Raw genomic sequence first — 18,093 nt, 5'->3', positions numbered from 1 at the left:
AATAAAACATTTCCTCAATCTACACACAAAACCCCTTAATGACAAAGCAAACATGGGTTTTTAGAACTGTTTGCAAAAATATTAAAACAGAAATACCTTATTTACTTAAGTATTCAGACCCTTTGCTATGAGACTCGAAATTGAGCTCAGATGAATATCTTTGAGAGGTTTCTACATCTGTGGTGTAAATTCAATTGATGGGACATGATTTGGAAAGGCACACCTGTCTATATAAAGTCACACAGTTGACAGTGCATGTCAGCTCAAAAACCAAGCCATGAGGTCAAAGGAAATGTCCATAGAGCTCCGAGACAGGATTGTGTCTGGGGAAGGGTACCAAACATTTTTTTGCAGCATTGAAGTTCCCCAAGAACACCGTGGGCTCCATCATTCTTACATGGAAGAAGTTTGGAACCACCAAGACTCTTCCTAGAGCTGGTCGCATGGCCAAACTGAGCAAATCGGGGGAGAAGGGGCTTCGACAGGGAGGTGACCAAGAACCCGATGGTCACTCTGACAAAGTTCTAGAGTTCCTCTATGGAGATGGGAGACACTTCCAGAAGGACAACCATCTCTGCAGCACTCCACCAATCAAGAATTGATGGTAGAGTGGCCAGACGGATGCCACTCCTCAGTAAAAAGGCACATGACAGGACGCTTGGAGTTTACCAGAAGGCGCCTAAAGGACTCTGACAATAGGAAACAAGATTCTCTGGTCTGACAAAACCAAGATTGAACGATATGGCCTGAATGCCAAGGGTCACATCTAGAGGAATCCACGCACCTCTCATCACCTGGCCAATATCATCAAATATAAATTGTATTTGTCAAATGCGCCAAATACTGCAGGTGCAGACCTTACAGTGAAATTCTTACTTATTAGCCCTATAACCAACAAAGCAGTTAAGAAAAATAAGTGTTAAGTAAAAAAATAAGATTGGCAGTAAAATAACAGTAGCAAGGCTATATACAGCGTACCGGTATATGAGTCAATTAGATAATTAACAGAGTAGCAACAGCATAAAAGGGGGGGAAATGCAAATAGTCTGGGTAGCCATTTGATTAGCTGTTCAAGAGTCTTATGGCTTGGGGGTAGAAGCTGTTAAGAAGCCTTTATTTATGACCTAGACTTTGCGATCCGGTACCGCTTGCCATGTGTAAGCAGACAGAACAGTCTATGACCAGAGTGGCTGGAGTCTTTGACAATTTTTAGTGCCTTCCTCTGACACCGCCTGGTATAAAGGTCCTGGATGGCAGGAAGCTTGGCCCCAGTGATGTACATGGCCGTACGCACTACCCTCTGTAGTGCCTTGCGGTCGGAGGCCGACCAGTTGCCATACCAGGCAGTGACGCAACCAGTCAGGATGCTCTCGATGGTGCAGCTGTAGAACCTTTTGAGGATCTGTGGACTCATGCCAAATCCTCTCAGTATCCTGAGGGGGAATAGGTTTTGTCATGCTCTCTTTGACTGTCTTGGTATGTTTGGACCATGACAGTTTGTTGGTGATGTGGACACCAAGGAACTTGAAGCTCTCAACCTGCTCCACTACAGCCCTGTCAATGAGAATGGGGGCATGCTCAGTCATCCTTTTCCAGTAGTCCACAATCATCTCATTTGTCTTGATCACGTTGAGGTAGAGATTGTTATCCTGGCACCACACTGCTAGGTCTCTGAACTCCTCACTATAGGCGGTCTTATTGTTGTCGGTGATCAGGCCTACCACTGTCGTGTCATCTGCAAACTTAACGGTGTTGGAGTCTTGCCTGGAGATGCAGTCATGAGTGAACAGGGAGTACAGGAGGGAACTGAGCAGGCACCCCTGAGGGGCCCCCTTGTTGAGGATCAGCGTGGCAGATGTGTTATTACCTACCCTCACCACCTGGGGGCGGCCGTCAAGAAGTCCAGGATCCAGTTGCAGAGGGAGGTGTTTAGTCCCAGGGTCTTTAGCTTAGTGATAAGCTTTGAGGGCACTATAGTGTTGAACGCTGAGCTGTAGTCAATTAATAGCATTCTCACATAGGTGTCCCTTTTGTCCAGGTGGGAAAGGCAGCGTGGAGTGCAATAGAGATTGCATCATCTGTGGATCTGTTCGGGCGGTTTCCAAAGTGGGTCTAGGTTTTCTGGGATAATGGTGTTGATGTGAGCCATGACCAGCCTTTCAAAGCACTTCATGGCTACAGATGCTACGGGTCGTAGTCGTGCTACGGGTCGGTAGTCATTTTGGCAGGTTAACTTAGTGTTCTTGGGCACAGGGACTATGGTGGTCTGTTTGAAACATGTTGGTAATACAGACTCAGTCAGGGACAGTTTGAGAATGTCAGTTGGTCAGCGCATGCTCAGAGTACACGTCCTGGTAATCCATCTGGCCCTGTGGCCTTGTGAATGTTGACCTGTTTAAAGGTCTTACTCACATAGGCTGCGGAGAGCGTGATCACACAGTCATCCGGAACATGCATGTTTCAGTGTTACTTGCCTCAAAGCGAGCATAGAAGTTATTTAGCTTGTCTGTTATTTAACTCGTCTGGTAGGCTTGTGTAACAGTCGCCACCTAGCTAACGTTAGCCACCTAGCTAGAATTCGTAACATATCATAAGTTTTGCAGTATACATACAGTATTCTATGTTTATCAAATTTGTAACATAATACAAATTGCAATTCATAACATACAAAATGGGTGACGGACATCCACAAATTAATACATACCATACAAAACGTAGCATATCATACTAAATGGAGTGGCTCGGATTTACATACAGAATAATACAAAATGCTCTGAGACCAGGTTGGTGAGTCAGAGGCAGGCTGTAATGCAGTAAGCAAAGCAAGAGCGAAAACAAGCAGACAGAGAGGCTATCCAGGCATTTGATTTGGACAGTAAAGCAACACAAACACAACAACAAAAAAGAATCCGTGCAATCAAACAGTTTAAAAAAAATGTAATGTCTTGGTTTATATAGGTAGTTGTTCGTCTTATCTCGAGTTGATAGTTTACCAATCTTTTTTACCACGAGCTACATCACTGGTCACAGTCACGCAGTAGATGACAGCGGCATCAACCTGAGCCACAGCTATTTATTCTATCGACTACATCAATGAACATTTCAATACTTCCAGTATCGGTTTCTGTGTAATATAACGGAACAGTGACTGTGGTGAGACACAGAGTATGGCATTCACTTATGCAAGACGTTTTGTAACATGCGTTAGGGAACAAGACAGCTAGCACTGTTCTAACAAACATATCCGTTAGGTGAAATAATATAATTCATAACTAGCTATCGGATAACTGAAAACCAGTACTTTGTATGTCGGTAAGATGTTTTACCTTAATCACAGCCAAACGTACAACCGTGCTGTCATTCAACCGGTTTCTCGCTTCGACCTCTCAACCCGTCACTTGTTTATAGTTTCGATTAAACTAAAGCCCATACGCATTATGGGGGTTGAAGTCTTGAGTTCTGAAACAACAGCTAGATTTATAGGAATTTAACAACGTTTATTGTTGTAATTATGTGAAATACTTTTTGGGGGGTTTAATGCACTAGTATTTGCAAATCACTTCTGTTATTTTTCACAAAATGCTCATAGATATTTTTTCAGATAAATCGGTCAGGACTAAAAATAAGCACATCGTGCGAATACGTCAAAAGCAAGCGACGTGTTCATTTCCTACATAGAAATAGCTCAAATAGATTGAAGAGACAAATTCAAAGCACTTACTGTATACGTCATAATAAAATGATTATCTATACTGCATATAATAAAAATACATATTTGCTAGCTCAACGTTTATATAAAACTGTTTATCCTAATAACTTCACTGATAATGAATATTCAACACAGCAGTTAGATTGATGCAACTTGGTGCAACTCAATAAAATAAGATTATGTCAACTAATAATATGTATTGTTCATCAGGCATTATCAAGGAAAAGTTCCACACATTTCCCCAACATTTTGGTAAGCTTTACTGAGCTGTTATGTAGATGTGGAAATGTGAACTTTACCTTACCTTACCTTACTTTACCTTACTTGAAGCTGTATCCAAATATGCTGTTTTGGTATAGAGGCTTCCTGAATGGTACATTGTCAGGTGATTATAGCCTACCTACCTTCATCAATACCATTTTGTTTAGGGCTGCTGATAAGGTGTGTATGCAGCGTGGACAAAAAGAAACAAACTCACCTTTGAGCATGTGCACATACACACATCCACACACACATCCAGTACACACAGAGGTTAGATATTCCCCTCTCTCATTCTCACATACACACCTCTCTCACTCTCTCTCTCTCTCTCTCTCTCTCACACACACTCGCACACACACACACACACACACACACACACACACACACACACACACACACCCACACACACACACACACACACACACACACACACACACACACACACACACACACACACACACACACACACACACACACACACACACACACACACACAAGAGGGAAAGAGAGAGAGAGGGAGAGAGGGAGAGAGAGAAAGAGAGAGAGAGAAAGAGAGATAAAGAGAGAGAGAGAGAGAGAGAGAGAGAGCGAAAGAGAGAGAGCACAGTTAAGTACAATAACTAACACACATTTTTCCTGTAGGCCTTACTTTTCATGCTGAGTAATAGCAATGTCTTGAAAGTCCCTCTTTTCATCTCCCATGTGAATAAATACTGAACATGCCTTCTTCACTACTACCCTGCCTTCAAGTTCCAATCTCTTTGTAGGATTTTTCAAACCCTTTTCATGCTTTTTATGCTATTGACTGTACAATTAGGCCGTAAGCACACAATTTCCCTTTTTTTACCCTGCTGTTAAATGAAACTGAAGATGAAGTAACAAAATCATTACAGAATTTATCTTAATTGCTTGGGGTATTGTGCGAGGACGTGGGTGAGTGTTTTGTTGAGTGTGGCTTTTTTTCTTGCACCCAGTCGCTGCTCAGCAGGAGGTGGCCTGTAGCTGAGGCGTACTGCAGAGGATTACACACAGAGATATTCACTGGGGATTTACACAACCTTTACTTTGCAGTTAGTTTCCTAACAATCTGTATCAGGCCCTCTTCTCAACTGAGACCATTTAAAAAATTAAAAAACATCTTTAACACAAAACAACCAACGCATTAAAGAAAACAAAAACACAAATACATGGGGACATTTTCTTCCTGGTAAATTATATGCTATTTCATAGCCATGTTATTATTTTATGTGCCATTAATTTATTATTTGTCTCCAGCCTTTTTCTAACATGATTTCATACACTGTTGTTTTTATCAACATATTCATCCACTCTGTGAACATGGGCTCATGAGAGCTTTTCCAATGTTTCACGACCAGCCTTTACACTGATACAATACCTAAAACATCATATTTTAAATCCCCCTTGTTTCAGACTTGTTACTCAACAGACAGTCTTGGTGACCAAGGTACAATCCAATGCCATCTGTAATGCTTTGTCCCATAGGGGGTGCACATCTGGGCATTCCCACAGTGCATGAAGGAGAGTTCCTTTTGCCCCTTCATATCGCCAACACGCATCATCCTGTGATAAACCCATCCTATGTAACCTTTGAATTGAAAAACGTTAAATTGTATACTTTTTCCCTTGGCTTGTCTGACATTTTGACAAATATTTGAAATAACATACATCCATTACTTCTTACAGTATGTAGCTCACATTGTAAATCCCTTTGCCACACAATTCTCAAGTTTTCATAGGCGTAATTTTTTTAAGCAGTTTGTAACATAAAGAATCTGATCATACAGAGCCTGGTAGAGAAAATAAATATTCTACATTATTGCCTTTTTCATAATGGCACCACCTAGTGTTGACACACAGCTTTTCATTTGCATACATCTCCATAGGTCAATATCACAAAGGTTATATTTATTTCCCATTTCTTCAAATGACAAAAACACCTCATTCTTGTGCACGTCTCCCAAAGTATGAACCTTTCTCTTACCCATTTTTCCCACATTATTGACAGTTTCCCCACACAAAAAGCAGGATTATATCATACAAAAGCATAATGTATCTTTGTCTATGTGGAGACTCTTTGATTCTTTTATGTATTGACAACCACACTGCCCTAGATTGGAGTAGAATTGATGCCCTGAATATCTGTATGATTGGCTCTTTTTTGGGATAGAATATGTAAGGGTCCAAAAGGAGCTGTCAAACCACTTCCCAATGTAACCCATCTCTCCTCAACCTCCTCTCTCTTCCAGTGCTTAGCCATTCTGGACAGCTCAAAAGCCACATTGTACAGTTCCACATCTGGGAGGCCTAACCCTTGTCTTTATTTAGGGGTATGGATTTTCTGCATACTGATGCATGTTTTTTTCCCTGACCATATAATATCTTAACAATACCATTACACTGCTTGAAAATGTATGATGGGATGCATATTGGTAGCATCATTGAATTATAATTAAACTTAGGAACAACCTAACAACAACCTTTTCCCCATAAACTAAGATTTCACAACTTCCCCTTGTCCATTTCTTTTTTGCAGAACTGGAAGCATATTGATGCTGACTATCTTATTCAACTCTGATGTCAATATAATCCCCAGATACTTCATACCAGATTGCATCCACTTTTTTTTACTTTTACCCTTGCTAATTGCTCTGAGCTTTTAACACAATGCACATTGGAATAAATATCAGCATGTTTGATGTTTATATCAGAGTATGTGAGCGGAGCTGGAGTGGAGGGAGGAGCAGAGCGAGATTCCCAAAGGCTGGAGCATCTCGGCCTCTCCAATTTCGCTGCATATAGCGCTCACATCACGAGCTCAGGGCATGCCTGGCCCAGCATGCATTTGTAGTTTACTTGTGTCCTGCTATATAGCCCCTTGCTTTAGCTACTGTCATGGATTTATCTAAATATTACCATAAAAAATGGATAAAACACACAGGTGCAAAATCAAGGTGACTTACAAAGATGAGGACCAAGAGCAAGAGAGGGAGTGCAGTGATCTAGTGTCCACAACTAAAGAAGTGGAATCTGAAAATAAATGTATCCCGAAAGCATGATGGTGTACTTACTATGTGCACGTGCTAAAAGAAAGGAACAACGTGGGTAGCTAACTAAGTGTGTCATTGTAGCAAATTATTTATAAACAAAAAATCTGATCTCTTCGAAGTTGTGTTAATTTTTGTTCAATCATCTATACAATAGGCCAATACTGATTTTGGCCCAATAGGCCTGACATATTCCCACTTTTAAGGAGTTTTCTGTTTTCATTGGGATCATTTGCCTAAAAACCTTTAGTCCTACCTAAAAAAACAACTCTACATCAGTGTTGCCAACTCATTTTCAGGGTAAGTTGCTAGATGCAGGTTGATTTGTTGCTAAAAGTTGCTAAATGACGTTGTGATGTCATTGCGTGATAACGTAAAACTGCGTCATTATGTAGAATACACAATAACGTTACTCAAATTGCCTGGCCATCTCGGCGAAAAATATGATTTGACATTTGTTCAGGTACAGACTCCCACTCTTTTCTGTACTTCTGGCTGTACAATTTTGATTGAGACATGTTGATTGATGATGTAAGTTCTGTTCAAGATCAAACATGTTCAAGATCAAACATTCGTGACCAACTATATTCATTGGGTTTGGCTCGTCGAATCCGTACTACTGATGCTGCAGTCAGCCAACAATGATTTGCAATTTGCTGAAATTGCTGCTGCCTGTGCACGAGCTGAGCGCCTGCTGCTGACATCACTCACAATGCACTTTTGCAGCCAGGCATGTGTGTTGTGACTAAGTGTGTGACAGAGAAAAACGTTTTTGTGTCATTTAGAGGGAAAATGCGTGAATTTTAGCATTTGAGTCACTTTCAAAAGTTGCTAAAAGTTCCAAATACATTTTAAAAAGTAGCTAAATTTGTTGCTAGGTGCTGTTTGAAAAAAAAGTTGCCAGGGTAGTCTGAAGAGTTGCTAAATCTAGCAACAAAATTGCTTAGTTGGCATCACTGCTCTAGAGCTCTACCCAGCCTGGCAAGAGTGGTCTGAACATTGTTTAGCATCCCCAGTGGCTCTGCAAGTGTAACCGGTGCTGTACTGCACCGCTGTAACTCTGCGTTGTGTGTGGTTGATTAAGACTATAGACGTGGACTTTGGAGATCAGATAGTTTTAATCAAGCAGAATTCACTCTCTGCATCCTGCATCTGCATCCAAAGGAAAATAAAACATTTGTAGAGCACATATGTTCTGCGAATCGTCGCCTCTTTCTCTCATAGTGCATCAAAATGATTTTTGAATACAAAAATTAGTACAGCCTCTCCTTATTATACATAACATATTTTACATAGATAAAACCACATACCTGCATCCAAAAGAAAATAAAACACTTGTAGAGCACATATGTTCTGCGAATCATCGCCTCTTTCTACAACAGATGCACAATACAAGGGACTGGGATCATTCGAGGAGCTAGCCATCGTTCACACATACAAGAGCCTGCTAATACCTTAGCTAGCTATTAATAACATGTTGAATTCACAATGTGGATATCATCCTAAAAAGTACAATTACAAGTGCATCTTAACAATACCATCCACTTATGAGTAACCTCTAAATATACAACGTTATTCATGAACGAAACACTGTGTGTATGACTTTGTGCTTAAAAGGATCAAACTTTTCTGAAGACGACAGAAAAAGCGTGCCTACCTCTCATAGTGCATCAAAATGATTTAAGCACGAGCACGCAGGGCATACCGTAAGTACACACTCCCCTACTCCCAGGATGCAGGCATGCATAATAACAAATCAACATGCCATATTAATATATGAACCTGGTGAAATTCACACAGTACTTTAACAACTGTTACATTCACCCCTCCTGAATTTCACCAACCTTGTAAAACTGAACAAAAGGACCTACCAAGCTCAAGGCATAATTCTGAATCCAGCTCAAAGCTACTCATAGGGTTCAGGGCAAGTGAACGTTGGTCAGGCCTTCAACTGCCCCTAGATGCATAGTGCCTCTTACACTATACCTACCTTCTTAGCCTTAAAAAACGGTAATTCTGTACTAAATCTTATCTCTGTACTATGTTAAACTTGCACCTTCTGGTGGATTGACTCAATTAGTCTCTTGACTGGTTTTACTACCCTCCCCGCCCTTGTGCGACCTGCCACTGGGCTAGGGGCCATGGTGACTAACAGTGGCTCTGGCCTTAGATCATTGATCAGCGGAGGGTTTGAAGGAATCAGCTCCAGGATCTCAGAGGTGCTTCCCAGGTCATTTTCCTCAAGCAAACAAGGTTCTTCTGGTTCTGACTTTCCATCCGATGTCCAGAGCTCGGAGTAATCGCTTGAATCCTCCGCCAGCCGAGATGCACTTTCCTCCCCAGAGTCCTCCATGTCTTCCCTGTCCAGTCCATCGCCGGAGTGGGTGACCTCTCCTGCATCTACATTGATTGAAGGCCCTGCAGCATCACTGTCATTGAAGTGCACTGAATCATCCATTTCAAATGGCAGGAAATTCACCTGCAGCAGTAGATTCCTGTGAACCACTTTCTCTCTGCCGTAACGGTCTTGAATTATGTACATGTGGGTTTGTGGATTGACTGAAGTCACTATGAAAATCTCGGGGTTCCACTTGTCAGCCAACTTGCGGCGGCCCCTTTCACCCTTGTTGGCGATGAGGACACGATCCCCCATGGACAAACTGATGCCTTTAACCCGCTTGTCATACTCCCGACCTTGTCGTCTCTGTTGCTTGTCAGTGTGCCTTTGGGCAACACTCATAGCTTCCTTCAGCCCAGTGATCAGAGTCTCGATATACTTGTTGCAATCCACAACACTGGAGTCATCCAAAACATTGAGGAACATAACATCCACTGGTAGCCGAGGGACCCTACCAAACATGAGAAAGAATGGAGCATAGCCTGTAGTCTCGTGAACAGTGGCATTGTAGGTAAATGTCAATGACTGGATTTGTTCAGGCCAATGTTCTTTGGTTTTCAAGGGCAGACTCCTGAGCATCGTACCTAAAGTCCTGTTGAAGCATTCAGTTTCTCCATTCCCCATTGGGTGATATGCCGTGGTTCTTGACTTTTGGACACCGGAGAGCTTAAGCAGTTCTGCTATTAGCTCGCTCTCTAAATTTGCGCCCTGATCAGTATGGATCCTTGAAGCAAATCCGTAGACACAGAAGACATGATCCCACAGTTTACGAGCTACTCGCTTGGCTGTCTGGTTTCTGCATGGCCATGCATGGGCATGTTTAGTGAAGTGGTCAGTCACCACCAGAATATCAACTGAGTTCTTCTTACTGTCTTCCGCTGTCCAAAATTCCAAACTGTTTTGATGCTCTCTAACGGAGCTCTAGCCGCTGGCTCTGGAGTCTTTGCTAGAACGCATCTCTGGCAGAAGCGCACATACTCCTTGATGTCTCTCTCCATTGCAGGCCAGAAAAACCTCTGTCTGGCCATGGCTAGAGTTCTAGCTTGGCCTTGATGTCCTGCAAGGTCGTGAATGCCAGTCATCGCTTTGAGTCTCAACACCTCTGGCAAGACATACTGGAACTTTCTCCGGTTTGTGTGACTCTCCTTAATGACACGATACAGAACTCCCTCTCTTAGGATCAAGCGGTCCCACTGTTTCATCAGCAACAACACTTTAGAAGAAACATTGTATCGATCTCGTCTGGTGGGCCGTTTCTTATTGAAGACGAAAGGGATGACCTTGGAAGTCACAGAGTCTTGCAGCTGAAGATCTCGAAGTTCCTCGTGCGAGAGTTCAGGCAAAGTGTTAATACCAGGAGAAAGCAGCTGTTGGGTGTTGGAACCAAGCTGGATTGCTTGCATCTCCGTCGAACATTCCCAGTCGATATGGAGCTGACATATGGCCTTCACTTCAGCAGTGGTCAAGGAGGTTATCTCCTGGGGATAAGACGCCCAACGGAAGGCATCTTGGACATCATCATTCAACGTCCCAACAGCCTCAGACAGAAGTGCTAGGTAGGACTCCCTCATCAGTCTCTGCGCGACAGTCACTGCGAAGGGGTCGCGGCTCAGTGCATCTGCTACTGTATTCTTGCTGCCTGGGATACGCTTCAAATCGAAGTTGTATGGTGCCAGCTTGGCCGTCTTTGCTCACAAGCAAAATTCAGTGACTGAATTTCTCACACACACTCCATTTCAGTGCTAGAAATTCAAGTCTGTGTGCCGGATACCTTCTCTGCGACTTACTCAGGGTCTTGCTCGCGAATGCTATGGACCTTGCCTTATCTTCACCTTCAGGCACTTGACAAAGCACAGCCCCAAGACCATCCAAGGAAGCGTCAGTGAAGAGAATGAACGACCTCTCGAAATCAGGGTGAGCTAGCACGACACAATTCAAAAGAGCATCCTTCAGCTTCTGGAATGCAACGACACACTCCTCAGTCCAATCCGATAGCGTGCATCCATCTGCCTCCATCAGCTGAGCTTGGCTCATCTTGGCAATGGCCTCCACCTTCTCAGGATCCACTGACACACCGTCCTCTTTAATGATATGTCCGAGGAATTTCCATGTTCTTCGTAGGAAGTGGCATTTCTTGGGTGCTAGTTTGAGATTGTTGGCTCTTAGACGGCTAAACACAACGTCAAGTCGCTGTAGAGCCTGTTCCTCGGTGGGTGCAAAGACCAACAAGTCATCTAGGTAACAAAGGAGATTTGAGAAATGTAGGTCCCCAAATATACTTAACATCATTCTCATGAAAGAAGCCGGGCTGTTACACAGACCTTGTGGCATGCGATTGTACTCATAAAGTCCCATCGGTGTGGTAAAGGCTGTGTACTTCTTGTCCTCTTCATGAACTGGAATGTTATAAAATCCTGAGGACATGGTGCTGAAAAATGCCCTGCCACCAAGGGCTGCGAGGCAATCTGCTTGATGAGGAAGGGGATGAGCGTCCTTCACCGTTCGTGCATTCATCCACCTGAAGTCAGTGCATAACCTCAGACTCCCGTCTTTCTTCCATACCATGACTAAAGGGGAGGCATACTCACTAACCGACTTGCGTATAAGACCTACTTCTTCCATATCTGTCAATACCTTCCTCAGCTTCAGGTAATGAGCAGGTGGAACTCTTCTGTATGTTAGCCGGAAGGGTCTGTCATCAACCAGGTGGATACGGTGAACATAACCCCTGGCTTCTCCGCAGTCCAGATTATGTCTTGAGAAGATGTCTTCATATTTTGTGATGGTATTCACAAGCTTCTCCTTCCACTGGTCAGCTACCTGGCATCCATCAATGTCAATGTCTACTAATCCTAGATCAGACAGTCTTTGTTTCAGATTGTGGCAGCCATTGTCATCCTGCTTCTGTTCCATTGGGGGTTTCCTCACTTCATGAAGGCCCTGAAAGATTGTTGCATCCTCAACAGCCAAGCATGTAGACACATCGGCCAGCTTCATGTTACGTCTTAGGGTGAGATGTTTGTCAGAACAGTTTACTACATTTAAAGGGACCCAGCCATCTCCCCACATGGGTGTAATAACTCTACCCATGAGTATGTTTCTGGGCATGACCTTTGACCTGGTAGGCTCAACTATTACAGTGCTGCCTGGAGACAATGCCACATTTTTAGGAAGTTTACCCCAAACTAAGTGTTCAGTCTTGGGCGAAAGAGTCACAGCTTGAGTGAGCTTCACTGTCCTAATCTTGCCATCGACTTGCTGTCCCTTCCATCTTGTGACACTTGTCATCATCTGCAGAAACTGCTCACCCTCTGGTGAGTGGGTCTGGCCATCCATGTTGTTGACGAGCATCCAGTATTCGTCAGTGCCTTTCATCTCATGCAATAGATGCTTAATGACATTCGATCCCAGGATGAGATCATCACGCTGTCCAGGAACAAACAGGGTGTGCACTTTAACATCAATCCCATAGATTTGCATCTCCAAATCATAGAAACACTTTGATGAGGCCTTCTTCCCCCCCACAACCCACTAACACTAACTCTGTAGGAGGCTGATAATGCTGAGGAAGGGCACCTGCTTCCAAAAGTCTCTGCTCTGCATGTTCACTCAATGTACAGGCCATAGACCCAGTGTCAAGCATGCCCTTAAGCTGCACTTTCCCATGTACAAACACAGAGGTGTAAAACAAATCTGAAAAAGCCTCAACCTCTTGTGAACCTAACATAACAATTGTCTCTCCATCTTTTGCATCAGAGCACAAAATCTCATACGTTTTCTCGAGATCATCAGATTCTTTCTTGGGGGTAGAGAGTTGAACACCCACATTTCCCCCCTTCACCTGTGGGCGTGTCAGTTTAACGGTTGCTGCTGTGGTGGTGAGTTTCTCTGCTGTTGTGGTGGGCGTCTCTCACCACCATAGCGTTCCCCTGTTTTGGACAATTTGACTTCCAGTGATCTGGGGAAAAGCACCAGAGGCACAGGTTCTCATGTCTACAGTGCATCACAGTGGAGTGATCTGTTGAGCCACAAACCCTGCATTCCCTACGCCTGAAGGGTTGGGCGGGGAAAGATGGTGCCTTGGCCTGTGTCTGTGAAACCATAACGGGTGGTATGCTCTTCTCTAAGGTACGTTCAAGCAGGTGAATGAGTCTCTCGAGACTTGCACTCTGCCCATCTTGTTTGGCGCTTGATGTGAGAGAAGTGTCACTGCACGCACCAGCATTGACCCCGCCTTCAAACGGAGTTATCTGGGGATGTACTGTTACTTGCTTTGAGGATATAGTGGTAGATTGACACATGGTGGCCTTCCTGCGGCGTTCATGTTCATAGATTCTCTCCTGTACTTCACTCGCAGTCCATTTTTCAGCAGACTTGTATTGGAATACTGCTGCCAGTTTGGGGTCAGGGCAGTATGTTACAAACATCCTAACGACATCGGAGTTGGAGCTGTCAATCTTCTTACCTTGTCTCTTAAAGCCCTCGTCAGCGACATCTACGGCCTTGTTCAATCGAACCCAATACTCCATGACAGCCTCTCCGGGTACAGGTTTAGTATTGTAAAAATCAGACAAAGGCATGCATGAATAGGCCAATTCGTTGAAATTCTGTTTCAGAATGTCAAATACAATCTCTGGCTTCTCTGTAGGATCAACAGTTGTCTCATTGCGTAAATGTATCTTTACCATGTCTCTTGCTTTGCCAGATAATCGACTAATCATCTCATCTGATTGTTCCCCAACAGGACATCCCTTCCTCCTCAAGTATATTCTCATCAACTCCTCCCATTCATGAATGGAGCATTTGTCTGTACCATCTCCTCTATATGTAGGAGGTTCCTTCATGTCTGATTGCATGATGAACTTCATTTTACTGAGGTCTACATATCCTACTGACTCTGAATGATGATCACTTATCTTTTCTGTACTTACTGGTGGCTCATAAGTACTGGACCTGCCCCTCTGTAGTTCTTCCCTAATGGAGCTCCCTATTTCCCGGGCTAGCTGAGTGACCAGCTCAGCTAGACCATCTACAGGGGCGTTTGGATTAACACTAGATGAAGGGCTTTCATCCACATTTTTTGTGGAGCAAAACATAGGGGAACCTACTGCACCTACACGCTTTACAGGGGTTTGATCAGAGTATGAGAAAAACCTCCCCCTCCCAGCAGTGAATTTGGGTTCATCACCGTTATAAGATGCCATGCCACTAAACCACTAATGTTACGTTAAAATGTCTGTTGATGAACACACTTCTTTGTTAGTTAACTATAAACAGCGCTCTCAATGCATCGTTGTCAGAAAAAAAATAAACAGGAAAGAAAAGACTGCAGTTCTGCTTTTTGCCACAAGGCAGCAAGAGTACCTCAATGATGTAATTAGTCTCTAGAGCAGCAGCGCCGCATTGATTGAGCTGACGTCGATCAACGATGAATCCAGGTCACGGCACCAATGTAACCGGTGCTCTACTGCACCGCTGTAACTCTGCGTTGTGTGTGGTTGATTGAGACTCTAGACGTGGACTTTGGAGATAAGATAGTTTTAATCAAGCAGAATTCACTCTCTGCATCCTGGATCTGCATCCAAAAGAAAATAAAACATTTGTAGAGCACATATGTTCTGCGAATCGTTGCCTCTTTCTCTCATAGTGCATCAAAATTATTTTTGAATACAAAAATTAGTACAGCCTCTCCTTATTATACATAACATATTTTACATAGATAAAACCACATACCTGCAGAGAGTAATTTTGCGGTATTTGGTTCTGTTCCCTGAACCCGTTCCAACCCCTGTGCTACAGTAATGTCCGCTAAAACATTACAGTAAGTACTACAGTATTCACTGTAGTGTTTTTGTGCAAAAACACTGAGCAAAAACACTACAGTGAATACGGCAGTCAACTTCCCAATTTTAAAAAATGTATATAGTAAGACTACAGTATACTATAGTATTTTTTCATGTAGGCTGTTACTTTTCCATGAAAGTACATGGTCCAATGTCATTATTACCCCTGGAAGTTTAACTTTGTGTTATAAAATGTTTTTTTACTGTGTTTTCCCTGTATGGAATTTTAAAGCTAGAATCCTTAGTCGCTACATAGATTTTTGGACTTATAAATTAATGATATATTCCCATTGATTCGTGAAGAATATAACTTATGATTGCGTCACTAGCTTAGATCAACTCTCGCACCCCATCAGAACCCAAAATATACGCTTGTTTTACTCCAATGTTTGTTCACAATGTAAACGCAAACCAACACTGTATAGCTTCGAAACGTGGACAACTATAATTTAGATATTATGGATGGTCTGTCCTTGCATCCATAGCTCTGTCTATGAATTTGAGAGTGGTTACATTTCTCCAGGCCCATCCCTCAGCGTTTTACCAAAACAGAGGCAGGCCGGCACTTTGTTATTGTTTAATGCAGAGTCTAGCTTTAAGCACTATTGCTTATAACCACATAAATGTTTTATGAATACAGGAGTCGGTTTTCCGGACACAGATATAGTCCTGACCTAAAAAGCATGCTCAAAGTGCTTTTAGTCTAGGACTAAACTTAATCTGTGTCCCTGGAAAGCGAATCTATGTCTTTGAAACTAGTGTCACGTCCTGACCATAGGAAGCCTTTATTTTTCTATGGTAGAGTAGGTCAGGGTGTGACTGGGGGGTTGTTCTGTATTTTTTGGGGGGGGCGGGGGCACACGGGGTGGTCTGCGACGCTGAGGGGTGAGTCCGAGACCGAGGAGGAATATTGGGACAGATTGAGCGAGGAGTGGTTGGCGAAAGTTGAGGAGAGTGATGAGAGAGAGCTATTGGATTGGCATAGTATGCACAGCATTTGCCCTGAGGAGCGTGTTAGCCGTCCGATGCCACCTGAGTCAGCTCCCCGTACTCGTCCTGAGAAGTGTGTTAAAGTTCCGGTACAATTGATGCCGGCTATACGCATCAGGTCTCCAGTACGTCTCCACAGCACGGTACGTCCTGTGCCTGCTCCTCGCACTCTCCCTGAAGTGCGTGTCCCCAGTCCAGAATGTCCTGTGCCTCCTCCCTGCACTCGCCCTGAGGTGCATGTTACCAGCCCGGTGCCACCTGTACCGGCCCCACACATCAGGCCTCCAGTGCGCCTCCCAAGTCCAGTACGTCCTGTGCCTGCTCCTCGCGCTCGCCCTGAGGTGTGTATCACCAGCCCGGTACCACCAGTGCCGGCCCCACGCACCAGGCTTCCTGCGACGATCCCCAGTCCAGAGCTTCCGGCGACAGTTCCCAGTCCGGAGCTTCCGGCGACAGTTCCCAGTCCGGAGCTTCCGGCGACAGTTCCCAGTCCGGAGCTTCCGGCGACAGTTCCCAGTCCGGAGCTTCCGGCGACAGTTCCCAGTCCGGAGCTTCCGGCGACAGTTCCCAGTTCGGAGCTTCCGGCCCACAGTCCAGAACCTCCTGAGACGGTCCACAGTCCGGAACCTCCTGAGACGGTCCACGGTCCGGAACCTCCTGAGACAGTTCACAGTCCGGAACCTCCTGAGACGGTCCACGGCCCGGAACCTCCTGAGGCGGTCCACGGTCAGGAACCTCCTGAGACGGTCCACGGTCCAGAACCTCCTGCGACGGTCAACGGAACCTCCAGCTCCATGGCCGGAGCCTTCCCCTGCGCCGATGCCCAGTCCTAGCACGGCGTCCAGTCCCGCTCCAAGGCAGGAGCCTTCCCCTGCGCCGATGCCCAGTCCGAGCACGGCGTCAAGTCCAGCTGCAAGGCAGGAGCCTTCCTCTGCTCCAAAGTCCAGTCCAAGTACGGCGTCCAGTCCAGCTCCAAGACAGGAACCTTCTTCTGCACCGAGGTCCAATCCAGGTACAGTGTTCAGACTGGGTCCATGGCTGGATCCACGGGATGAGCAGGTTCTTCGGCCCGCACCAGAGCCACCACCAAAGATGGGGGATCCGAGAGCTGAGCGGGTTCTTCGTCCCGCACCAGAGCCGCCCCCTGATGCTGGCGGATGAGCGGGTACTTCACCCTGCACCAGAACCGACACTAGACACCCCCCCTAACCCTCCCTTTGTGTTTCAGGTTTTGCGGTCGGAGTCCGCACCTTTAGGGGGGGGGGGTACTGTCACATCCTGACCATAGGAAGCCTTTATTTTTCTATGGTAGAGTAAGTCAGGGCGTGACTGGGGGGTTGTTCTAGTTTATATTTTCTATGTTGGTGATTTGTATGATTCCCAATTATAGGCAGCTGGTTATAGTTGTCTCTAATTGGGGATCATACTTAAGTAGCATTTTATCCACCTGTGGGTCATGGGATATTGTTTATGTTTAGTTGCCTGTTAGCACTGCATTGTCGTCATGTTTTGTTTATTCTCTATTTGTTTTGTCTTTGCTAAAGTTTCACTGTATTCTTTAATAAATATGTGGAACTCAAAGTACGCTGCGCCTTGGTCCGACCATTATTACGAACATCGTGACAACTAGATCTAGTTGAATCAGTTTCATAACAATGTTTTGCTGTTCGATAAAAGGAAGATGCAATAATCAGTGTGACATCCAGAACTCAGTGCAGGTGAGCAGAGAGCCTATGGACAAGGCTGTCAGATCCTCTTAGGAGAGAGAGAACAAAAGTTAATGGATACACTGACACCCATCTCCCTGTTGATTATGTACCCCCCCAT

General features: G+C 44.4%; 1 protein-coding gene across 1 annotated transcript in view; it reads right to left on the bottom strand.

The window, feature by feature from the left end:
- Positions 1-3,452, bottom strand: part of adck1 (aarF domain containing kinase 1) — a 173,812-nt gene extending 170,360 nt beyond the window's left edge. The window contains exon 1 of the mRNA XM_071365126.1: positions 3,327-3,452. The gene's annotated coding sequence lies outside the window, so the exon portion shown is untranslated. The remainder of the gene's footprint in view (positions 1-3,326) is intronic.
- Positions 3,453-18,093: the final 14,641 nt, after the last annotated feature.

The sequence above is a fragment of the Salvelinus alpinus genome, chromosome 25 (assembly GCF_045679555.1).
Source record: "Salvelinus alpinus chromosome 25, SLU_Salpinus.1, whole genome shotgun sequence".
In the NCBI taxonomy this organism is placed as follows: Eukaryota; Metazoa; Chordata; class Actinopteri; order Salmoniformes; family Salmonidae; genus Salvelinus; species Salvelinus alpinus.
Note: the sequence above shows the minus strand (reverse complement) of the source record. Positions and strands in the feature narration are given on the sequence as shown.